The 23,117-nt window shown below is 38.1% G+C and overlaps 1 protein-coding gene across 1 annotated transcript in view; it reads left to right on the top strand.

The window, feature by feature from the left end:
* Window positions 1-23,117, top strand: part of RELN (reelin) — a 536,555-nt gene that overhangs the window by 227,240 nt on the left and 286,198 nt on the right. The window lies entirely within an intron of this gene.

Raw genomic sequence — 23,117 nt, 5'->3', positions numbered from 1 at the left:
TCTGTCCCCTCACTCTTACTTGAAGCTTCCTAAATCCAGCAACCATGACTTAATTTTTTTTTTTTAATATCTAACAATGCTTGGCATAAAGAAGATACTCTCTAAATGGTTGCTGACCTTATACTTTATACATTTGAAAAATCTGTCTCTCCTGAAAAAAAATCTTTAACTCTGAACTTTTGCTATAAAACACCATGAAGCAGTGTGGCTATTACCAAAGCAATGTTCCTTATACTGACCTTGGGTTGAAATTATGAATCGTTGCACTAAGAAATCTGAAAACTGTTCACAGATTTTCATCTAAAAACTAATGAGTCCTCTGAATGCTCTTGGACATAAACCATGTTTGGGGATTTTATGTCTTTACCTTGAATCCCAGGGTCCTAAGTAATTATAAGCACCTATCCAGTTGAATTCTGCTGACAGTTGTAGGGCAGATGAGGAAGCAGAGTTTTCTCATTTCCAGTCTGGAGTGGGGGTAGGCAGGTGCCAGGTTGTATACCCCCAATTGTTTGGGAAAGTGGAAGATGCTTAGGTTCATTCACCAGCAGTAGAAAATAAAGCAGGGATTCATTTAACATACAGTACTCATCAAGGATTATAGAATGCATACTATGTACCAGACTAAGCTAGATCTTGGGATACAATAATGAACAGAGTAAAGATCCCTGCTTTTCTGAAGCCTACATTGTAGTGGAGAGGATAGACGGTTAGCACGAGATACAATAAATGCCCCATTCATGGATCACGGACTTGCTCTCTAATCACCTCAGCCGCTGCCGTCTCATCCTCCTGCTGTCTTCAATTTTTTTCCCAGCATCAGTGTCTTTTCCAATGAGTCCGCTTTTAGCATCAGGTGGCCAAAGTATAGGAGCTTCAGCTTCAGCATCAATCCTTCTGTAAATATTCAGTGTTGATGTCCTTTAGGATTGACTGGTTTGGTCTCCTTGCAATACAAAGGACTCTCAAGAGTTTTCTCCAACACCACAATTAGAAAGTATCAGTCCATCAGTGTTCATGCAAACTCCAAGATATAGTGAAGAACAGAGGAGCCTGGCATGCTGCAGTCCACCAAAAGTTGGATGTGACTTAGTGACTGAACAACAACAATATATTAAACGAGTAAATGTGACACCATGTTAGAAAGTAGAGAGTACTATAGGGAAAAATAAGAAGACCTAAAAATAGGGCAGAGTAAGATAACAGAGTTGGGTGGAGGGGAGAAAGGCAGGCTTCAATTTTAAATAGGGTGGCAGATAAGTCAGGCAGGCCTCACTAAGGAGATAACATTATAGCAAAGACCAAGAAGGTATCTGCGGGATTGTCCAAAAATGTCATTAGGTGATTTTAAAGACAGATATGATAGCGTTATGTTAACTACAATTCTCAGTCTCATCTCAGTTTCAGTTGCTCAGGCATGTCCGACTCTCTGTGACCCCGATGGACTGCAGTACACTGGCTTCCCTGTCCATCACCAACTCCCAGAGCTTGCACAAATTCATATCCATTGAGTCAGTGATGCCATCCAAACATTCATCCTCTGTCGTCCCCTTCTCCTCCTGCCTTCAATCTTTCCCAGCATCAGGGTCTTTTCAAATAAGTCAGTTCTTGGCATCAGGTGGCCAAAGTATTAGAACTTCAGTTTCAGCATCAGTCCTTCCAATGAATATTCAGGACTGATTTCCTTTAGGATTGACTGGTTTGAACTCCTTGCAGTCCAAGGGACTCTCTATAGTCTTCTCCAACACCACAGTTCAAAAGCACCAATTCTTTGGCGCTCAGCTTTCTTTATGATCCAACTCTCACATCCATACATGACCATTGGAAAAACCAAAGCCTTGACTAGACGGACCTTTGTTGGCAAAGTAATGTCTCTGCTTTTTAATATGCTGTCTTGGTTGGTCATAGCTTTTCTCCCAAGGAACAAGCGACTTTTAATTCCGTGGCTGCAGTCACCATCTGCAATGATTTTGGAGCCCAAGAAAATAAAGTCTGTTACTATTTCTGCTGTTTCTTAATCTATTTGCCATGAAGTGTTGGGACCAGATGCCATGATCTTAGTTTTCTGAATGTTGAGTTTTAAGCCAGCTTTTTCTTTCATAGATATTTACTTTTCACTTGCTTCATCAAGTTAAATTCATGACTTGACTTTAAATCTAAGTAAAATTTCATTTTAAAGACATCCACCCAGTTGCCTGTCTTAGTAACTTAAAAACATATGCAAAGATTTATCTTGTTTTACTCTGAAAAGAGTAAAACTTTTATATGTCGTCATGAAGTGTGTAAAACTTTGCGAGGTCAGATATTAACCAAAATATAATTAAATGGCTGAGAGTTGAATTTTTCAAGTATTTCAAAATGGAAAAAAAAAATGGATTCCATAGCAAAATCAACACAGAAATAGCTGTATAATAGTATTTGTCTGCATTACTGCAAATTCAGTCAATTTCATGAACAAATCTTTTCAGTATATAAAGTTGCTTGAGTCACAGTTAGGCAACTAACAGTGGACAATGAAAAATCATACAGCAAAGATTCCAACATACGTTTGTATTATCTCGGTGCTCAGCTTTCTTTATTGTCCAACTCACATCCATACATGACTACTGGCAAAACCATAGCTTTGACCTCATGGACCTTTGTTGGCAAAGGAATGTCTCTGCTTTTTAATATGCTTTCTAGTTTGGTCATAGCTTTTCTTCCAAGGAGCAAGCATCTTTTAATTTCATGGCTGCAGTCACCATCTGCAGTGATTCTGGAGCCCAGAAAATAAAATCTGTCACTGTTTATTTTCTTTTCTAAAGTCTGTCACTATTTATTTTCACTGTGAACTACTGTTAGAGGTGATCAAAGCAAAACATTTAGGCAGTTTCAGAATTGACTGAAAACCTGAACAGAAATAGTAGAAATCAATATTTTGCGGAAATTACAACCAAACAGTCTACAAAGAGCTGCTCCAGACCTAATCCATATCCCTCAGAATCATGCAGAAAGAATCTGCTGAAAATGTTAATGAATGTCTTATATGCAGACTGGGATTGAGGAATAATATTTGAATTTACACTTTTGATCCTGGATCTCTAGTTTGCTTATGTGTAGATTAGCAATGAAGCCAGGGAAGTTAACTTGACAAACTGTATACCGCTTATATTGGCATGTGTTGTGTTGTGTGCCGTGTTATGTGGCTTCAGCTGTGTCTGACTCTGTGACCCTATGTATTGTAGCCTACCAGGCTCCTCTGTCCATGGGATTCTCCAGGCAAGAATACTGGAGTGGGTTGCCATGCCCTCCTCCAGGGGGTCTTTCTGACCCAGGGATTGAACTCGAGTCTCTTGTGGCTCCTGCGTTGGCGGGCTGGTTCTTTACCACTGGAGCTACATGAGAGCCCATAAGTGGCAGGATTAGAATCCAGATCTCTGGCTGACCTCAAGGTTGGTTCTGTTTTACCAAATAGATTCTTAAATTTAAAAAATCCAACATTAAAAACTCTTGGGAGCCACTACTTTAAAAAACAAGATCACTACTGCTGCCTTAATTCCCTGAACCCCTAGAAGAGAACACACACTTTTGAGCCCTTGTGAGACAAAAGTGGCAAGTGTGAAGCTGATATGAGTATATCAGCATGGTCACTGCTGATCCAGCCATGAACACAGATCATGGCGGAGGTGGGGGCAGGGAGATTACAGCGTGTGTGTATATTCCTTGGCCTGTGTACTTCTTGGCATAGGCTCTTCAAATGTACACATTGATAATTTAGCAAGGCCAGATGGCAGACTTAACAGCCTCCAGTAATTGTGCCTTGTAGTGCCCCCAAAGGGTGCATGCCATTTATAAACCATGTTGGAATTCTCTGTTGTTGGGTTGATGGAGGTGGATATAACCAAAGGCAAATGTTTTATGTCAGGAGGAACGGGGTCAAGCTTACAGTTGGAGCAGTAAACCTTGGCTACCTTCTGCCAGGCACAGCAGTTTTTCTGCTGTTCATCACCCTCAGAGGAGTGAGGGGTAGAAAGTGTGCCTGCGTTCTCTGAGGGCCGTTGAATCATGGTGGTGGGCAGTGTATTTATTTCATTCAGACCTGAACTCAGGAATTCTTTAATCCTTTTTAGTAAGAATTGGCTTAAGTTTATTTAAACTGTGAAATGGAGAAGATTAAAAAGTTCAGTAAATAAGTCTATAAAGTGAATGAGCTGATTCTTTTAACCTCTCAATGTGAGGTGATGGATATGTTCCTTAGTTTGATTGTGGTAATTATTTTAAGATGAATATGTATATACATCAAAGCATCAAGTTGTGTTTCTTAATATATACAATTTTCATTTATCAATTATATCTCAGTAAAGCCGAGGAAAAAAGAATACCTTTTATACCCAAATATTATATGAATTGTAGGTCAGAGCTACTAAAATTTTCCATTGGCTATTCTTGAGTGCTCAGTAACTTGTATTACTAAATGCCTTTTCAGTATCTTGAAATGCAATTTTTTTTTATTAATTCAGACAAAACAAGTAAAAATTGACTAATAGTCAGAATTGAGTTTCACCATATCCATGGGGTCGCTAAGAGTCACGTGACTGAGCGACTTCACTTTCACTTTTCACTTTCCTGCATTGGAGAAGGAAATGGCAACCCACTCCAGTGTTCTTGCCTGGAGAATCCCAGGGATGGGGGAGCCTGGTGGGCTGCTGTCTATGGGGTCGCACAGAGTCGGCCACTACTGAAGCGACTTAGCAGCAGCAGCATATCCATTTAGATTGATAAGTGAAAAGTAATGAATGATGTATTTTACTTGAATGTGCCCAGTGATAAAACTTCTGCTAGCTAAAGACATCTGTTTTCCCCATGGCTATTTGGTAGTTTACATTTCAGTTTAGCAGTTCCAACTGCTATTCCTGAGATTCTGCATTTTGTAATTTACAAACAAAGAGAACTGAATTAGGACACTCTGGTAAAATCATACAGGATTCCCCAGTCTTTCTTCAAGGTCTTACAAACTACCCAATAGTTGAAAGAACTGATATCCTCCTAGGGCAGTGGCTGCCAAAATGTGTCCGTAAGTGATCCTGACAACAGACAAGATTAAGGGAATGATGAAGAGAGAACTCACTGGGGGCCACAGTAAAATTCCTTGCTACTGGCTCTAGGTGGGTCTGACTCCTTTTTTAATTTCCTGAAGAATGGTGTTTTGGACTGATGCTGTTTATGCTAAGATGATTGAACATAGATTTAAACAACCTTCTTTTCAGTTCTCAGGGCTATATACATTCCCTCTTTGACAGCTTTATCTAGTCCAAAGTCAAAATATCAAGATTTATGCCTGAGAAGAATTTGACATTGAGTTCTTTTGGATGCCTACAGAAATACACTTTCTATTCAAGCTGCTATATAATCTGCTAGCGTCCCCCATATTTTGAAGGAAAAAACCTAGGATTGGATCTATATAATCACTTGGGAGAGAGCAAAGCTGTTGTAAACACACATAAATTACAATTTTATTTTAGCTCTTGTGAAATATTATTTCATGTAACCTATTAATCCAACCTTATTTTTACACTTGAAGATTCGGTTGTTTAATGTAACCATCAATACAGATTTTCATAATCTTATTTGTATGCATTGGAATTCATTAATATTAATTCACACATATTATACTGTGTCCCCTTCTATCATACCAGAAGCATGGGAATTGAGTGGCAATATAAGGGAGTTTCACATCCTGTTCATAAATAGCCTTTAATATAGATATTATTAGTCCAAATATAGAAGAGGAAGACCAAAACACATTTACAGAAAAAAACATAAGCTCAGTGGAATGGCATTCCCCCCTTCTCCTCTGAGACCTGAGTCAACAGTTTTGCCTTCTCTTTCCCATATTGTCAGCCTTTTCCTCTTCACCATCCCCTCCTCCTCAGTGCTTAAATAGGCCAAAGCCACTGCTGTTCTGAGCAGAAATTCTCTGTCTAAATGCGAATACTTCTCTGACCATCATTCTTTCTCACACTCTAGCTTCTTGAAAGAGTAGTGTGTGTTCTCAGGCTTTCCTACTAACCATGCCACCTGACCTCTCCTGCCAACGCTCTATGGAAACAGTCATACTCTAGGTCATCCATAACCCAGTAGGTGCCAACCAATCCAGAGGACTCTGATCTTCACCCTACCTGACTTCCTTGCTCCTTCTCAGTTTCCTTAATGAGTTCTCAAACTTCCCATTGATATATTCTGGAATTTGGAGTGCTCTATCTAGTGACTTCTTTTATACATTTTTTATATTGTCCCTGGTAATCTCACTCACACCTGTGATTTTCATCTCCTGAGCTCTGTGCATTTGCTTGGTGCTTACTCAGAGAGGCTGTAACACAAAGTGGTTGAGAGAACAGAGTTTGGTACTATGTACCCCTTGGTTCCAATTTCTAATTTGGTACTTTCTATCTGTGTAATCTTTCAAAGCCTCAAGTCCCTAACTAAATAGAGAAAATAATAGTACCTACATTTTTGGTCATCCCATACCGTTCCCAAGATCCTGGCACAATATTCTATGTCCAGAAGAAACACAGTAAAGTTGTGAGAATTAAATGCAGTAAACATGTGCATAGCACACTGGCTAGCATGTAAATACTCTATAAATGTTAGCTATTGTTATTGTTCACCGTTCAGAAAACTAAGATCATGGCATCCAGTCCCATCACTTCATGGCAAATAGATGGGGAAACAGTGGAAACGGTGACTGACTTTATTTTTTCCGGGCTCCAAAATCACTGCAGATGGTGATTGGAGCCATTAAATTAAAAGACGCTTACTCCTTAGAAGGAAAGTTATAACCAACCTAGACTGCGTATTTAAAAGCAGAGACATTACTTTGTCAACAAAGGTCCGTCTAGTCAAGGCTATGGTTTTTCCAGTAGTCATGTATGGATGTGAGAGTTGGACTGTGAAGAAAGCTGAGCACCGAAGAACTGATGCTTTTGAACTGTGGTCTTGGAGAAGACTCTTGAGAGTCCCTTGGACTGCAAGGAGATCCACCCAATCCATCCTAAAGGAGATCAGTCCTGGGTGTTCATTGGAAGGACTGATGCTAAAGCTGCAAGTCCAATACTTCAACCACCTGATGCGAAGAGCTGACTCATTTGAAAAAACCCTGATGCTGAAAAAGATTGAGGGCAGGAGGAGAAGGGGATAACAGAGGGTGAGATGGTTGGATAACATCACCAACTCAATGGACATGGGTTTGGGTGGACTCCGGGAGTTGGTGATGGACAGGGAGGCCTGGAGTGTTGCGGTTCATGGGGTCACAAAGAGTCAGACACGACTGAGTGACTGAACTGACTGATTGTTATTGTTGAGCTTTCCAGGAGGCGCTAGCAGTTAAGAACCTGCCTGCAAGTGCAGGAGGCTTAAGAGACATGGGTTTGATCCCTTGGTGGGAAGATCCCTTGGAAGAGGGCATGGTGACTCACTCCAGTATTCTTGCCTGGAGGAGCCTGGTGGACAACAATCAATAGTGTCCCAAACAGCTGGACACGACTGAAGTGACTTAGCATACATGCACACATTTATATTCTTACTAGACACTGACATTTGGATTCCATAGATACCTTGAATTCAGTATATACTAAAAGGAATTTGACATTTCCTCCAAATTGGTCTCCTTTATTGCAGTTCTGGTCAGTGACATTTTCAACCCAGTCACTAAACAGAGACCTAAGTAATATTTATTTCCTCATTCTTTCATCCATGTGTACACTTAGTGTGTCTAAGACCAATTTATTTTATCTTTTTAATATATTTTAAACCAACTCTTTTCCTTGTGTACCTATAGCTATATCTTTAGTTCAAGTCTTCCATACATCTATGAAAGTATTCTTCAATAAAAACCTAATTTTTTCCTCCCAGCATCAATTCCTATAACTGCCTCCGTTTGCTGTGTTGAACCTGCTTTCAAGACCCTCCATGATCTGACCCTGCCTCTCTTTCCAACTTATCTCTGCATGTAGGCTCTCTTCATCCTCCCCACCCTCACCTAATAGCAAAATCTCTACTTCAGCCTTAACCAAACATGCCATCCTGTCTAAGCCAGTTTCTTTCCCCAGAATCCACTTCTCGTATTACTGACGAAGTTGCACTCATCTTTAAAGATCCAGTTTAAATCTCTCCTCCTCCATCATTTGTATTTTTATCCCTAATCCACCTTATACTTATGAATTAAAGTTAGTTTACCTTATTGCATTGTCATGTGTTAACTTCTACATGTATTTCCTCCTGCACTTTGAAACCCTTGGTCAAGCAGATATTGGGTCATTTTTACATTCCAGGAATCTGACACAGTGTCTGGCATTTAGTAGGTACTCAGCGATTAGTTGAAGGAATGAAGGACCCATGTAGAACAGGTGTACCTTTCCCAGATTGTCTAATTACTTTTATTTCTTTAATTGCCAGCCAACATTCATCTCCTATATCCCCAGAACGGTTTTTACAATCATACTTAAGCATTGTGCACTTCTTCTGCATTGCATTTTGGACTTTATTAGGAACATCCCTACTCAATTCATGTTGGATGAATATTAATTTAAATGATGTTCATTGCATTGCTCAGTGTACCCTCTCTAAGAAACCACAGGAGAAACTTCTTTTAAGCCTCTGTATGTGAAATAAGTACCCCTCTTCTGAGCAATATGTGTGCTTTTTTTGTATAAACTCTTCAACTTCTGTAAGTTTTTAGTTTCAGAACCAAACTTAAGACATCAGAGTATGCATCTTGCATATTTATCTCCACTGGATCTATTTTTCCTATCCTGACTTGATATTACCTTTCTACATGTTACTGTCTTGTTTGTTAACAAATGTTAGCTGCCTTACATCTGTTTTATAAAAGATGAATTGTACAATTTATCCTTAGCTAAAGCTGGTTTTAGAACAGGCAGAGGAACCAGAGATCAAATTGCCAACATCTGCTGGATTATGGAAAAAGCAAGAGAGTTCCAGAAAAACATCTATTTCTGCTTTATTGACTATGCCAAAGCCTTTGACTGTGTGGATCACAATAAACTGCGGAAAATTCTGAAAGAGATGGGAATACCAGACCACTCACTTGACCTGCCTCTTGAGAAACCTGTATGCAGGTCAGGAAGCAACAGTTAGAACTGGACATGGAACAACAGACTGGTTCCAAATAGGAATAGGAGTACGTCAAGGCTGTATATTGTCACCCTGCTTATTTAACGTCTATGCAGAGTACATCTTGAGAAACGCTGGGCTGGAAGAAACACAAGTTGGAACTGAGATTGCCGGGAGAAATATCAGTAACTTCAGATATGCAGATGACACCACTCTTATGGCAGAAAGTGAAGAAGAACTAAAAAGCCTCTTGATGAAAGTGAAAGTGGAGAGTGAAAAAGTTGGCTTAAACTCAACATGCAGAAAACGAAGATCATGGCATCTGGTTCCATCACTTCATGGGAAATAGATGGGGAAACAGTGGAAACAGCTGCAGACTTTGTCTTTTTGGGCTCCAAAATCACTGCAGATGATGACTGCAGCCGTGAAATTAAAAGACGCTGACTCCTTGGAAGAAAAGTTGTGATCAACCTAAATAGCATATTGAAAAGCAGAGACATTACTTTGCCAATAAAGGTCCGTTTAGTCAAGGCTATGGTTTTTCCAGTGGTCGTGTATGGATGTGAGAGTTGGACTATGAAGAAAGCTGAGCGCTGAAGAATTGATGCTTTTGAACTGTGGTGTTGGAGAAGACTCTTGAGAGTCCTTTGGACTGCAAGGAGATCCAACCAGTCCATTCTGAAGGAGATCAGCCCTGGGTGTTCTTTGGAAGGAATGATGCTAAAGCTGAAACTCCAGTACTTTGGCCACCTCATGTGAAGAGTTGACTCATTGGAAAAGACTCTGATGCTGGGAGGGATTGGGGGCAGGAGGAAAAGGGGATGACAGAGGATGAGATGGCTGGATGGCATCACCGACTCGATGTACATGAGTCTGAGTGAACTCGGGGGGTTGGTGATGGACAGGGAGGCCTGACGTGCTGCAGTTCATGGGGTCGCAAAGAGTTGGACACGACTGAACGACTGAACTGAACTGAACATAAAGGAAAGTGAAAAGATAAAATGAAGATGCTGATGTATGTACAAGTAACTAAGAGGGGAGGAAACAGAGGAGAACACTATAAGTTTCTAACAGCAATGGTTTGAGCAATAATATCTTACTGATGTTATCCATAACCGATGATCTAGCATTTTTTAAGTAACTGTGTGCCAGATGTTGGTAGGCATGGGGGTGCAGAGATATACAAACTGAGTCTCTGCTCACAGGAGCTCATAGTCTTGTCAACTCTAATTTCCATTCTGGCCTTTAGAATTATGTCTGAGATACAGAGAGGATCAGTTCAGTTCAGTCTCTCAGTCATGTCTGCCTCTTTGTGACCCATGGACTGCAGCACGCCAGGCTTTTAGGTCTATCAACAACCCCCTGAGCTTGCTCAAACTCATGTCCATCGAGTTGGTGATGCCATCCAACCATCTTGTCATCTATTATGCTCTTCTCCTCCTGCCTTCAATCTTTCCCACCATCAGCGTCTTTTTCCAAGGAGTCAGTTCTTGGCATCAGGTGGCCAAAGTATTGGATTTTCAGCTTAAGCATCAGTCCTTCCAATGAATATTCAGGATTGATTTCCTTTAGGATGGACTGCTTTGAGCTCCTTGCAGTCCAAGGGACTCTCAAGAGTCTTCTCCAACACCACAGTTCAAAAGCACCAATTCTTCAGTGCTCATCTTTCTTTATGGTCCAACTCTCACATTCATACATGACTATTGGGAAAACCATAGCTTTGACTAGACAGACCTTTGAGGATACCCTTTCCAAAAGGGACACATTCCCCAGCCCACAAGAAATAACTCTTTTAGTTAGAATATAGACTAAGCTTCTTTGGCATATGCTTAAACTTCAGGTAGCATAAATGACTAGAAGTGTATTTATTTCTCAGTAATGAAACAATCTGAAGGTAGATGGTCTAGGGATGGTGGAGTGACTCTCTGTGTATAGCACATAGCTTCCATAACCAGGGGCCATGTCGTCACAGCATAATGGGTATAGAGTCAAGAAGCGTGCCCACTCCTTTGAAGGGCATGACACGGCTCTGAAAGTGACCCGCATCACTTCTATTCACCTTCCGACAAGCAGAATTTAATTCCTTTGTCACAGAAGCTGCAGGGGACACTATCAAATATACCTTTAACTGGGGCTGCAGTCCAGTGGAAATACAGAAGGGAAGAATAGATATCAAGAGACCTCTAACAAATTTCTACTAACAGTAGCAAGAAGGTTTCTTCTTATTCCTGTTCTTCTTATTAGTGATATTAGTATTGTTATTATTATTGGATGCTGCTGCTGCTGCTGCTAAGTCACTTTAGTCGTTTCCGACTCTGTGCGACCCATAGACGGCAGCCCACCAGGCTCCATCGTCCCTGGGATTCTCCAGGCAAGAATACTAGAGTGGGTTGCCATTTCCTTCTCTGATGCATGAAAGTGAATCGTGAAAGTGAAGTCGCTCAGTCATGTCCAATGCTTAGCGACCCCCTGGACTGCAGCCCACCAGGCTCCTCTGTCCGTGAGATTTTCCAGACAAGAGTACTGGAGTGGGGTGCCCTTGTCTTCTCTGATTATTGGATGATGGTGATTCTAATGATTTTTCTGCCCCCTCTGAACATTATTTAAAGGTCATATATGGTCAGGCTAAAGGTCACTTTACAGTTGCACTTCCTGTCCTCTGCTCCATCTATGAACTTCATCTCTTAAAGTTCTCAAAGAGCTAAGATTTTTAAAATTTATTTGTTTCTTTTAATTGGAGGCTAATTACAATATTGTAGTGGTTTTTGCCATACATCGACATGAATCAGCCATGGGTATACAAGATCTAAGATTTTTTAAAAATTATTACATAGCAGTAGTATTTTTAAAAAAAATAGCAATTCACCAGCGATTCAGATGTTACATTGTTCTACATTCTGATTTTTCACTTAAAACTTTTTTCATATCATAAGCCAAGTATATGAGAAAGTACACAAGTATCTACCCTCACAAAAGGTAAAGCAAGACAATGAGTCACAGGTTTTAGTGTATAAGATCCCATTATTGACAGCTCCTAGAAGAAGTCTTACTGAAAGAGTTCTCTGTTCCCCAGTTGTAGGTTACAAAAATATTTTTTAGTTTTGCTCCTCTTTCATATATTTAGGAATATGAGTGATGATAAATTGTTATGAGACACAAATCAAATTGAGATGGGAAATAGGAGAGGAAGGGAAGATAAAAATGCTTTCTAATATTGCTGATTCTCTGTATAATTTAACTGTCTTTAAATATTAAGTAATCTTTTATACTGATCATGAGTATATTCCTGAATACATAGAGAACTATTTTCACTCTAAATTTATAACATTTTTGGAAGCTTAATTATCATACTTGAAGGTCAGATGGTGCTTTATTGCAATAAAATACAAAAAAGTAATAAAGAAATTATTCCTGGGGAGATGAAAGTCTAGGTTCATAGCTCATTAAATGGTAACTTCACAGACCGTGTCTAATTTGTCATATTTAGCTTTGGAAGTTTCATACATTTGAATTTCAAATTAGGTGAGGAGATACCTGAGGCAAAACTACCTAGGGCCTTTGAATTCTAAAATGATTCAGGAGCTATAGTTCCCATAACCAAATACCTGTATTTGTAAAAAATTCCTAACACCATCTGTATAGTGCTTGCCTGATTCAAAGATTTTTAAAAAATAATCAATGATATTAACACAAAGTTCATTAACCACTCCCTCAATTCATTTTCAGACAACCCTTTCTTATTCTTCCCAGCATATTGAAATTGCCATCCTTTGCAGTAAATAATTATTGAACATGTTGACTGAAAAATATGGAGTCACATGGTTACTCAAAAGTTTCCTTCTCAAAATAAGTCATTTGAAAGAAAAACACTTGTGAAAAGAACAGCTTTTGGAGGAATTAAATGCAACCCCATTCTTTCTAATGTGTTTATTCTAGGCCACTGTTATCTCATGAGATGCTGGTGGCTTCAACTTTTTTTTATATATATAAATTTATTTATTTTAATTGGAGGTTAATTACTTTACAATATTGTATTGGTTTTGAGCATAAACACAGAAATCCTTTTAAGAAATGAAGCTTTTCTTTCAGCATGTAATTTGTCTCTTGGACAAATTGAATTGATGATAGGAATAATTTTTCATTTAATATTGAGAAACTATATAATGATCCATGTTTATGATATTTACTAAAAACACCAAAAGATTTAAGCTGTTAGAATGCAATTAAGAGAAGCATGGCTGTGAACTCCAAGATCCAAATAACAGCAGTTGCTTCCTGTTTCAGTTCAGTTCAATTCAGTCGCTCATTCGTGTCCAAATCTTTGCGACCCCATGGAATGCAGCACGTCAGGCCTCCATATACATCACCTACTCCTGGAGTTTACTCAAACTCATGTCCATTGAGTCGGTGATGCCATCCAACCATCTAATCCTCAGTCGTCCCTTTCTCCTCCCACCTTCAATTTTTCCAACATTAGGGTCTTTTCAAATAAGTCAGTTCTTTGCATCAGGTGGCCAAAGTATTGGAGTTTCAGCTTAAGCATCAGTCCTTCCAATGAATATTCAGGACTGATCTCCTTTAGGATGGACCGGCTGGATCTCCTTGCAGTCCAGGGGACTCTCAAGAGTCTTCTCCAAAACCACAGTTCAAAAACATCAATTCTTTGGCGCTCAGCTTTCTTTATGGTCCAACGCTCACATCCATACATGACTACTGGAAAAATCATAGCCTTGACTAGACGGACCTTTGTTGACAAAGTAATATCTCTGCTTTCTATTATGCTGTCTAGGTTGATCATAACTTTTTTTCCAAGGAGTAAGCGTCTTAGTTTCATGGCTGCAGCCACCATCTGCAGTTATTTTGGAGCCCAGAAAAATAAAGTCAGTCACTGTTTCCACTGTTTCCCCATCTATTTCCCATGAAGTGATGGGAACAGATGCCATGATCTTCGTTTTCTGAATGTTGAGCTTTAAGCCAACTTTTTCACTCTCCTCTTTCACTTTCATCAAGAGGCTAAGTCTTCTTCACTTTCTGCCATCAGGATGGTGTCATCTGCATCTGAGGTTATTGATATTTCTTCTGGCAATCTTGATTCCAGCTTGGGCTTCATCCAGCCCTGCATTTCTCATGATGTACTCTGCATAGACGTTAAATAAGCAGGGTGACAGTATACAGCCTTAACATACTCCTTTTCCTGTTTGGAACCAGTCTGTTGTTCCATGTCCAGTTCTAATTGTTGCTTCCTGACCTGCATACAGATTTCTCAAGAGGCAGATCAAGCAGTCTGGTATTCCCATCTCTTTCAGAATTTTCCACAGTTTATTGTGATCCACACAGTCAAAGGCTTTGGCATAGTCAATAAAGCAGAAATAGATGTTTTTCTGGAACTCTCTTGCTTTTTCCATGACCCAGCAGATGTTGGCAATTTGATCTCTGGTTCCTCTGCCTTTTCTAAATCCAGCTTGAACATCAGGAAGTTCACAGTTCACGTATTGCTGAAGCCTGGCTTGGAGAATTCTGAGCATTACTTTACTAGCATGTGAGATGAGTGCAATTATGCTGTAGTTGAGCATTCTTTGGCATTGCCTTTCTCTGGGATTGGAATGAAAACTGACCTTTTCCAGTCCTGTGGCCACTGCTGAGTTTTCCAGATTTGCTGGCATATTGAGTGTAGCACTTTCACAGCATCATCTTTTAGGATTTGAAATAGCTCAACTGGAATTCCATCACCTCCACTAGCTTTGTTCATAGTGATGCTTCCTAAGGCCCACTTGACTTCACATTCCAGCATGTCTGGCTCTAGATGAGTGATTACACCATCATGATTATCTGGGTCCTGAAGATCTTTTTTGCTTCCTGTTTAAGTTTACAGAAATTTCCCAATCTTCCATTTGAACCTGCAGAGTTCAGCAAGTCCTCTGTTGCTAGTATCATGGTGACAAATTATTAATTATAATCTGTGACATTCTCTAAGTAATTGGAGATAATAGAGAAAATACATTTAGAATTTGAACGGGAATTTTCACAGAGTAACTATCTAGTACCAAACATAGATATTTAACATTAACTGTGTTTGAAAGTTTGGGAAGAGATTGATAACTGGCTATTTTCATATTATAGTGGAGGTCAGATTAACTCACACTGAGTGAAAAATGAACTATTTAAAAAAAAAAATCTCACCCTCCAAAAATGTGAACATATTCCTTAGTAACTTCAACTCTTGCAACTCTGGACCCAGCACCAGCACGCTGGTATGTTAACATATGTGGACTGAGTGCTTTTGTTCATTTACTCAACAAAGTGTCAGTACATGTTCTTTGTACTTGTATTTTAAAATGGATGAATAATAACCTTGTTTAAAGAAACAGGAAAGCATATTTTTCTTTGAAAACTTTGCTACTGAATTTACCTTTTTCATGTTAGATCTCCTCAGTTTTTATGATGTGAATTTTTTTTGTTGTAAGTTGGATCTCTTTACTGTTGTTTCACATAATAATCCTTCACTATTCCTTGCATAATTAATTTATCAAATTTGCACCAATTAATATGACTGTATTAATTCAAGTCAATTCCAGTCTTTTTCTTGTAATTTATGGAGATTAGTAAACCATTTCAAGAATAGCACTGCTGAGTAAAAGGGAAGCTCTACAAGGAATATATTTTTTTAAAATAAAATTTTAAGCACGTTCTAAAAACAATGATTCAGGTTTCTTTTGGCTCAGAGGTTAAAGCGTCTGCCTCCAATGTGGGAGACCTGGGTTCGATCCCTGGGTCGGGAAGATCCCCTGGAGAAGGAAATGGCAATCCACTCCAGTATTCTTGCCTGGAGAATCCTATGGACAGAGAAGCCTAGTAGGTTACAGTCCACGGAGTTGCAAAGAGTCAGACATGACTGAGTGACTTCACCTTCACCTAGCTTATCAATTAAAAAATCCATTCTTAATCTTCTTTATATAGCCCATGAAATTTCAGTGAAATTACATACCTAATATTGAGGTCGTTTAAAAGTAGCATCTTGGAAAACATTTGGCTAAGGAAAGACCTAGAATAACACTAAAGCATTTCATTTTTGATATAACTTTATATTTTACCAAAACAAGCTATATGGGCCCAACTACAGAATTTGGAGGATGAGTAACTTTTCAGTAGCACTATCACAAACACTGAAAGGAATCTGGAAAAATAAATTATAGTGTGCATTTAGGAGTGACTTGGACTCTTATGAACATTTATTACATGAAAAGATTATATTATGCTTTTAAGTTTTAAAAGTTTTTGGATTTCTCAGAGTTTGGCATGCTTTCAATCCTAATCCTTTGCTGAAAACATGCTTTTAAAAAACATGGAGGCTTTGGTGAGACTCTATCATGATTCTTACATTGTATTGACTTGTTTCACTTTGTTTTTTAAAGCAAAGTAGAATCTTCATTTTAACTTACCTATTTAACATTTCATTTTTAATCTGTGGTTTTGACAGAGTTGACTCATTTTGGTGACATTTGGCATTCTCAAGTTACCAAGATACAACTTTAGCTCAATTTCCAATTTAGTTAAGTTACTTTAAATTGTCAAGCTTTACAAAGAACATAGTTTTTCAATTTTTGTGGCTCTCAATGACATTAACTCTGTGGGTAAAGATTATAGAGATGTGCTAATATTTTGAACAAGATCTAGAGTTCATTGAAACATGAATCTATTTATTCTTTATGTTATATGTTCTATTAACAAAGATAGTGATGTTGCCATCTTGCCTAGGATTAGTAAAAATTAATAGATATCCAGAATTATGAGTTGGTTTGTTTATGCATTGCCATTTCTCATGGAACTCCTTGGAGTGATCTCTGAAATCCAACTGCAGGACATGGTATTCTATGGTTTAGTTCAGTTCAGTCGCTCAGTTGTGTCCAATTCTTTGTGACCCCATGAATCGCAGCACGCCAGGCCTCCCTGTCCATCACCAACTCCCGGAGTTCACTCAGGCTCATGACCATCAAGTCAGTGATGCCATCCAGCCATCTCATCCTTTGTCGTCCCCTTCTCCTCCTGCCCCCAATCCCTCCCAGTGTCAGAGTCTTTTCCAATGAGTCAACCCTTTGCGTGAGGTGGCCAAAGTACTGGAGTTTCAGCTTCAGCATCATTCCTTCCAAAGAAATCCAAGGGCTGATCTCCTTCAAAATGGACTAGTTGGATCTCCTTGCAGTCCAAGGGACTCTCAAGAGTCTTCTCCAACACCACAGTTCAAAAGCATCAATTCTTCAGCGCTCAGCTTTCTTCACAGTCCAACTCTCACATCCATACATGACTACTGGAAAAACCATAGCTTTGACTAGACTGACCTTTGTTGGCAAAGTAATGTCTCTGCTTTTGAATATGCTGTCTAGGTTGGTCATAACTTTCCTTCCAAGGAGTAAGCGTCTTTTAATTTCATGGCTGCAATCACCATCTGCAGTGATTTTGGAGCCCAAAAAGACAGAGTCTGCGGCTGTTTCCACTGTTTCCCCATCTATTTCCCATGAAGTGATGGAACCAGATGCCATCATCTTCATTTTCTGAATGTTGAGCTTTAAGCCAACTTTTTCTCTCTCCTCTTTCACTTTCATCAAGAGGCTTTTTAGCGCCTCTTCACTTTCTGCCATAAGGGTGGTGTCATCTGCATATCTGAGGTTATTGATATTTCTCCTGGCAATCTTGATTCCAGCCTGTGCTTCTTCCAGCCCAGCGTTTCTCATGATGTACTCTGCATAGACGTTAAATAAGCAGGGTGACAATATACAGCCTTGACATACTCCTTTTCCTATTTGGAACCAGTCTGTTGTTCCATGTCCAGTTCTAACTGTTGCTTCCTGATCTGCATACAGATTTCTCAAGAGGCAGGTCAGGTGGTCTGGTATTCCCATCTCTTTCAGAATTTTCCGCAGTTTATTGTGATCCACACAGTCAAAGGTTTTGGCATAGTCAATAAAGCAGAAATAGATGTTTTTCGGGAACTCTCTTGCTTTTTCCATGATCCAGAGGATGTTGGCAATTTGATCTCTGGTTCCTCTGCCTTTTCTAAATCCAGCTTGAACATCTGGAAGTTCACGGTTCACGTATTGCTGAAGCCTGGCTTGGAGAATTTTAGTGAAGCTAAATTAAGGACCATATTATGAAATTCTCCCCTTCAGTCACCTTTCTGAGTACAAAACAACTCCAAGTTGTTGTTGTGTTCCTCTCCCTTCAATCTCCTCTGACAGCTAGCAGGGCCCTCACTTTCAGTGCATCCTCCCCTGTGTCTGCCTGTGGTCATCATCTGTCCTAGTCTTCTTATCATGATTCAGAGGCACCTGGAAGAATTAAGATGTCTTATACTTCTGTTAAATGTGTGTCCTATCCTATTTTCTCCAAAGCCAGAGCCTCTTTCTTTAGGAACATTTTTCTTCTCTCTCATTCTTAGAAACAAAACTTCCCAGTTTAAGCCATTTGGCAACTTTATGTGGTAGCTACTATCAGTCATGCAATTTCAGATTCAAAGGAGTTGTGAAATTAGACCCAAGTGGATGATGGGTGGGGGCAGTCTAGAGTCCTTGGAGAGGCAGAGAATTAGAAACAAACCAACAGAACATTGAGATAAAACATTCAGTCAATCTAGGATGAGTCAGTTCAATGGAAAGGAGCAGGAAATGTATACTTGGAGATATGCCAGTACAAGCATTGGAAGGTTGACAAGCTAGGATCTTTCTGAAGCATGCATTTTATACTTAACAAAGGAAAGAGTTAAGACCTTTTTGGAAAATTAATATAATTCAGGATCTTAGTAATTCATCCAAATCAGTAGTATGAGTCAAAGCAAGTACTAGTATCCAAGTGGGAGTGTAATATATGTTGTTGAACTATATTATACTTCTTCAGGCTACTTACTCTAATTCTTCTGTGGTCTATTTATTCTGATAAATTTAGAAAAGGTGGTGAACTTTCTATAAGCTTACAAAATTCAGAAAGGATGGTGAACTTTCTACAAGCTTACAAAATTATTTTACATTGCATAAAACTAGATTGATATAGTTGCTTACTGAGAGATGATTAAAATAAGCTTCCCAGGTCCATTACTTTACTAGATTTGGACCAAATATATATGTGTATTATACTATACACATGTGACTATTTTTCAAGGAAATGTCTACTTTTCATTTCACCAAGTTTAATGTGTACTATGTTCCTCTTTTTGAGGAAATAATGTTAAGTTATCTCAGACAGTGGGTATATTTTTTAAAAAACACACTGAGTCTTCCTAACTAGTGATTGAAAACATGGTATAAGTTTGTTGAGTTAAATCCAACTGGACATTAATTGGGTGTTTAAACTATCCAGACTGCTTGTACTAAAGAACTTTAACAACATTATGAGTTTATTTTGGCATTTTTCAAAGGTTTGGATCTTTAGTTATAATTTTCCAAAATATCATAAAATTCATTACAACTAAGAAGGAAAATAGCATTCGATTTAATTAAGTATTTATTGAGAATCTATCACCAGCTTTAGGCTAGTGTCTTCAGTGGGCATATTTTATGTCTTTGAGGAAGTTGTTTCTTCTTGGGATAAAAGACATATACTCACTATAGCTAACAGTTTTACATGCTGTAAAGGTAAGAATTGTATCTTGTGATCAAGACAGTTATTTTTGATGCTGGTTTTCTGTTAGAATCACCTGAGGGGGTTTAAAAATACAAATTCAAAGTTTCCATTCCCGGAGATTCTGATTCAGAGGATGGTTTCTAAATGGTCCTTCCATGATGATTGTTTTGGAGGTGGTTCAGTGAAAAATGCCATGTGCCAAAATAATTTTGGAAAGAAAGATATCGATTTGGATAGATTCCTTAGATTAAAATAGACTAATATATAATATTCTCTTTATTGGATCTAGGTCTTAGTAATCAGAGTCATTTAAAATTGATAGGTAATTTAATTGATGTCTCTGCAGATGCTTTGTTACATTTATCTAACTATTGTACTGACTAGAAAATATTTCTAACTGATAATTGGTATGTGTGTGTTCTCAAATTGTGTCTCTTTGCGATCCCATGGGACTGTAGCCTGTCAGGCTCCTCTTTCCAGGAAATTTTCTAGACAAGAATACTGGAGAGGGGTGCCATTTCCTCCTCCAGAGGATCTTCCAGACCCAGGGATTGAACCCACATCTCCTATGTTTCCTGCATTGGCAGGTGGATTCTTTATCACTGCAGCACCTGGGAAACCCTAATTTCCATATATTTTACACTTAATTTATTTCTCAGTTTGTTTAAAGTTACGTATTTCATAAACATCACTGCTGTTTCCTCCCTGTCTTAATAATTTATCCCTTGAATACAGAGACCCCCTTTGGTATGGTAGCTAATATTGAACACAGTAAAATACTATGATATACTAAGAAACACAGCAAACAAAAATAAATATTCTTTTGGTCTAAGTTTCTTGTTAGGTGCTACAAAATCTCATTTCTTGTCTTCACAGTGAACTTTCTTGAAAAAGTAATCTGTACAGTAGTTAAGAGAGTTGCCACTGAGGTCAGATTCCCTGGATTCATCTACAAACACCACTTATCACAGTGACTTGATATATAGATACTAGCTTTATTATGATTATTTTTGTCTCTCTTTTAATTGTCTTCTCTCTTAAAAATCTCTCCTTTCTTTATATCCATCCTTTTCTGTTTCTGTGACTTCACCACCTCCTGTGTGATAATGCTTCCCTAATAAATTGATGAATAGTACAAATCTCCCTTTCAGCTTCTGTACAGCACTGCCCAATAGAAGTACAATGTGAGACACAGCTATAATTTTAAATATTCTAGTAGCCACATTTAAATAACAAGACCAAAAATAGGTAAATTTAATAATATAGTTTAACACATAATATATAAAATATTAAACATTTCAATATAATCAGTAAAACAATGAGATATTTTCATACTAATTATCTGAAATCTGGTATGTATTTTACACTTAAGCACATTTTGAATTGAAGTAGTTGATTTACAATGTTGTGTTAGTTTCTGATATATAGCAAAATGATTCAGGTGTGTGTTTCCGTGTATATATAAAAATATATATGAGTACATACATATATACACTCTTTTCAGATTCTTTTCCACTATAAGTCATTACAAGATATTTTAAATGTAGTACCCTATAGTATATAGTAGGACCTTGTTAATCTGTTTTATATACAGTTATACAGTAGTGTTACGGCTCATCTTAAATGTCAACCTGCTTCGTCTATATTAAGATTTTATAAATTTTACAACTGAAAACTAGATTTCCATATCCAAGTGTTCCATACCTACTTGTAAGTCTTCCAATAACTGAGTCAAATATATAAAAAAATTTTCTGTAATAGCCACATCCAACTTGACAAAATTTATCCATTTTTTTAAAGAAGAGCTGATTTAACTTTGATGCAGAAACATACGAGTTTGAAAACTCTCTCTGTCTAAGTAAATTCACTTACTCTTGTGTCAGCCTAGTATTATTAACATGAGATTCACAAGGATACTGCATAAATCGAAAAGCAAGATTATCAGTATCAACAAGAAATTCTTCAGCTTTTTTGCAGACATTTTATAAAATTGCCAGTTGCAATTAAAATTTGCATATTGATCATATTAGGGAAATATGTAAAATCATTATTTATTTGTATGTTAGAAGTTTCAGTTTCAACATGAATAATCTTAACTTTTCCAACTACTTTATAAGTAAACTGACTATCCTTGAAGTTTCAAATTCAGTACAGTCATATACAGTGTGATATTGGTGAGGGAAGATGTATCCATGTGCCATGTTTTTATCATTGGTTATTGGATAATTGGCAGTTATTCCTTTGTTTCAAAAAAATCTTAGAGTTGATAGTTCAGTGAATCCTTATAAAACTCTTCTCGGACTTGACCAATAACCATTGGAATAAAATGCAAAATCATTAAATTTTTCTTTTTTTTTTCTTTTGAATTCTGTAAACTAGTGATGATTCAGAGCATTTGCATGTATATACTAACAATTGTATCTATGACACTTCCCATTGAATCTGTGTTAAAAATTGAGAACAAACATGTTCAACATACATAATACTTTGGATGCAGTAAGACAAACACCTCTAGTTTGAATTACAAACTGCAAACTTAACTGTGTGGATTTTTCATCTAACATAACTGAAGCACTGATAATTGTGATATAAACTAATTTTTTAATACCTAGCTAAATTTCTTCTTTAATGAATGTAAAAGATGTTAAAATATCTGTTATGGTTCTAATTTTTAGATAAGTGAATTGGCAACATTTCTTCCTAGATTTAGGAGTCCACTGAGAAAAAAAAAAAATCACCAAAGTGTCAGTTGGCCAGTATCCCTTATTTCCTAACTCTTACCAGAGTGCCCATTCTTAAAATGCATATTTGAACAGATACTCCTTTGCTGATAAATGTTCAGGAGATCATCATGCTTTCATAGTAAAATCCAAACTCCTTAGCATTCAGTTTCATAATATTGGCCTTCCAGTCTTCCCAACTTCACCTTACTACCCCCTCCTCTGAAACTTTGTTCGTGTCATGCTGAAATAGTTGTGGTTGTTCCAAAAGACCATTCTCTCCTACTTCTCAGTGCCATTTCACTTTCACTCCAGAAAGAAACACCTCTTCCCTCTCCTACCCCAACCTGTCTTCCTCCTGCTAGTCTTTCACAACTCAGCAGCCTCTCCTGACCACTGTCTTCTCCTGGGCAGCCTAGAATTAGTATCCTCCATTTGTGCCCTTCTCACCCTATGACCTCTGAACACAATCCCATAGCACTTATTACACTATACTGTACTTATCTCCACCAGATGGTAAGCTTTTTGAGAGCAAGGAGAGTGCTTTTTGTCCCTATACTACCCCACACCCAGAATGGCCCATGGTATGTAATGGGTGCTCACGTTACATTCGTATTGTAAGTTTGAAAGAATACCTGACTAAACTTGTATGATAAATAACTATCCTGTATGTAA

Source organism: Budorcas taxicolor, chromosome 4 (assembly GCF_023091745.1).
Source record: "Budorcas taxicolor isolate Tak-1 chromosome 4, Takin1.1, whole genome shotgun sequence".
Taxonomy (NCBI): domain Eukaryota; kingdom Metazoa; phylum Chordata; class Mammalia; order Artiodactyla; family Bovidae; genus Budorcas; species Budorcas taxicolor.
This window is presented reverse-complemented; position numbering and strand designations above follow the sequence as displayed.